Here is a 3,703-nt window from a genome sequence, read left to right on the forward strand (position 1 = left end):
AGGATGAGGATGAGGATGAGGATAGGATTAGGATGAGGATCAGGATTAGGATGAGGATCCGGATGAGGATAATATTAGGATGAGGATAGGATGAGGATGAGGTTGAGGATAAGGATGCGGATGAGGAGGAGGATAGGATGAGGATGGATGAGGGTGAGGACGAAGATGAGGATGAGGATGAGGATGAGGATTAGGATAGGATGAGGATGTGGATGAGGATGAGGAAGACGATAGGATGAGGATGAGGACGAAGATAGGATGACGAAGAGGATGATGATGAAGAGGAGGGTAGGATGAGTATAGGGATGAGGATGGGGATGAGGATGAGGAAGAGGATAGGATGGGGATATGATGAGGATGAGGACGAAGATAGGATGAGGAAGAGGATGAGGAGGAAGACAGTAGCAACCACTTTACAAAGTAGTTGGGTTAATCGATTAAAGGATTGGTTAATCGATTAACAGCAATTACAAATGTGTATTTTTAAATACTAAACATCAAATACGTTATGCACTTAGTTAATACATGTTTAACACTTAGTTTATGCCTGGAATGCACATATACATGTATTTATGTAATGCATGAACATATTATGAATGACATATCTCATGGATGGAATGATTTAAAAGATATATGCATATGAGACATGTATTAGGTGCCCTAAGCCTTGACTCAACTTAAACTATAATATAGTCTAAGCCTAGTACCAAATAAAGACTTAAGCACGCTGATTTGTTGATGATCTTCAAGCTCTTATAGGCACAAGTTGTCCTCATCAAAACCATGACATTCAAGGAGAGCTTTCAAAAGTGTTCCTCTTGACATGCACACTTTCATGACTTTGGTTGGCTTGTTGAGATGGTTGTACTAGTGCTGGAGGGTCAATGGAATGAGTGTCGTGGTTTGGGGGAATGTTTGTGGTGAGTGGTTCTGCTTGGTTGAGTGGTTGAGGTTGGTTACGGGTGGTCACCATGTTGTACGTAAGCCACAGACGGCGCCAATGTTCTTTAGTATTCAAAGGGATGGTCAGTATTGGATGTCTGGAAGAATGGAGGAGATTGAAAGTCTTGGTCGAAATATCGTCTGGATTCGCTGGGTAAGGTACCTGAAAATGTTCTCCAAAGATCAAGTCAGTAAAGTGTTTTTAGGGAGAGAATGAGAGTAAATAAAAGAAAAATTAGAGCAATAATAATAAGTTTAGCAATAAATGAGGAAATGAGAATTTACTCCATGTGTGAGACTCTCTATTTATAGAGTCTGAGGATTGCTGATGTGGCACCCGACTATTGGCCAGCGCATAGCGGGTACAATGGTATATGTTGGGTTGTCCTTGTTCCGCTTACAGGTCTGCATTTGTTGAATTGTCGGGGGAAGGTAGAATGTGCAGGCGACGTGACGTGTGTAATGTCAGTCAGCATTAAAGGCGAGTCTGCAGCACATTAATGGCAAAGTGAGAAAGGTATTAATGATGTGTCAGAGGCTTAATGAAGCGTCAGGAGCATTTATGGCACTTGCAATGGGTTTGGTACGCCATGAGCGAGTAAACAATGGTTAGCTAGACTCAGTCATACGCCCTGGGCTGGCTAGAAACCACCCAAGTTTATCCGGGGTGGAAAACATTTCATATTTTAAAATAGATTAATCATATCTTCAAGAGTTGAATTATATCATATCTCATCTTTATTCTACAGATTTAACCTTTTGCTAATCATCAGAACACCAGATATATTGTTATTGTTCATCATAGAATCATTTTTGCTCTTGAGATATGTGATACTTCTTGTGGAGTCCTTGTTATTTGAAAAAGGCTGATCATGAATTTCCTTCATGGTGAAGAAATGATTTTGATAAAATGGATGTCATAAGCTTATTTTTTTGAGCAAGTCTAGCCAGTTACCATAACATAACAGAGTGAGAATCTTCTCAAATAATGAGGAGATAAGTGACTTTTCCCATTATATTTTAAGGGTAAAAATGTAATATCATTTTAAATAAAAATGATATAAATGTTAAATATATTGTTTTTCCTTTACTCTTTCACAACACTTCACTCTCTATTAATGAAGAGGAGTCTCATTCAACAGAACATTCTTAGACATTATATAGGCCTTGGGTTGCAACATGCCCTCTATAAGTTCCTTACTCGTACCATAGAAGCGTCCAATACCCTCTTAATTGGGTTAGGCACCTAGTGGGATTGGATTCCCACTCTAGAAACCAAAAAAGTAATATGATAAATTTCTCATCAATAAATAAAATCATTTTTCTAAAAAGAAACTAAGCTTTCTAGCTGAACTAAAATTATGAAAATAGTTTTTATATTGGTAAATTGATTAATATGTTATTCAATTGATTATGGTATTGCCCTATTTGAAAAATCATAAAGAAAATGTTGATAAGTTAGTTTCTAATAACATTAATCAATTATATTTTGAAGTGATTTTGATAACACATAGAGGCTAAATGGAAACGTATGTTTCAATGAAGACAACTCATACACAAGACATGATAAAAGGACAAACTTCAACTATGCTAAGACATGGAGATTTAAAGGACAACAGATAACATGCTTTAAGACTTACGTAATTTTTATTGTCATTTACTTTTAAAATAGGTCTAAGGTGATTGGTAGAGTCTAAAATTAAATGAATCTTATATCCATATCATGCACTATCAAGTTCATTGAGTATTACATGTTTTAGATTAAGATACATGAATTTTTATTGAATTTTTATTTGTTAGATAATCAATTAAGTATCTAAATAAGGAGGTTAATCGAATATGACGTTCAATTATATGGTTCTTTGATGTTGTGAGATTTTTTTTATATGTAGGTAATGATTAGTAAGTGTCTTATTCGATCAATTATAACTTAAGTTCAACATATTGTGGATTATAACTTAGTGTTAATCAATTAATTAGTATTGAAATTGGAAAAAAAAACTTTTTCAAGGCTTGACTGTTTCACACAAGACTAACTATATGATATCTTAATTTTAAATGTCCAACAATCATAAATTTGAAAAAAAAAGAGAGAATCACAATAAAGAGATGTTGTGCAATGACTCATATCTCTAGATAACAGCAATATAAGTTATGGGCTTGGGCTGATGTAAAGGGGTTGAGGTAGAGGGCTATATATATTGATGTTATGTAAACCTAATGTAACAAGGAGAAGAATAGTAAAACACTAATCCTTATTCTCTAATAATATATAGTGGTAGCCGCTCAACGCTCCCGGGGACGTAGGCACAATTGGCCGAACCTCGTTACCAAATCTCTTGTGTTATTCTCTTGTCTCTATACTCTTTACTATTTGATTATTCGCTTGTTCCCAACAATTGGTATCAGATGGCTCTTAACCCAGGTGCCAAATTCGAGGTGGGGAAGTTCGATGGAACTGGTAATTTCGGATTGTGGCAAAGGAGGGTTAAGGATGTGTTGGCTCAACAAGGTCTATCAAAGGCGCTGCATGAGAATAAACCAGAGGGTATGGATCAACTGGATTGGGAAGAGTTGAAGGAGAAGCCTGCGGAAACCATAAGGCTTTGTCTATCAGATGAGATGATGTATCATGTTATGGATCTGACATCACCAACAGAGGTATGGGAGACATTAGAGAAGCGGTTCATGTCCAAGTCTCTAACAAATAAGCTGTATTTGAAACAGAGACTCTATGGCCTAAAGATGCAGGAAGGTGCTG

The sequence above is a fragment of the Lupinus angustifolius genome, unplaced genomic scaffold (genome assembly GCF_001865875.1).
Source record: "Lupinus angustifolius cultivar Tanjil unplaced genomic scaffold, LupAngTanjil_v1.0 Scaffold_289, whole genome shotgun sequence".
NCBI classification, from domain to species: domain Eukaryota; kingdom Viridiplantae; phylum Streptophyta; class Magnoliopsida; order Fabales; family Fabaceae; genus Lupinus; species Lupinus angustifolius.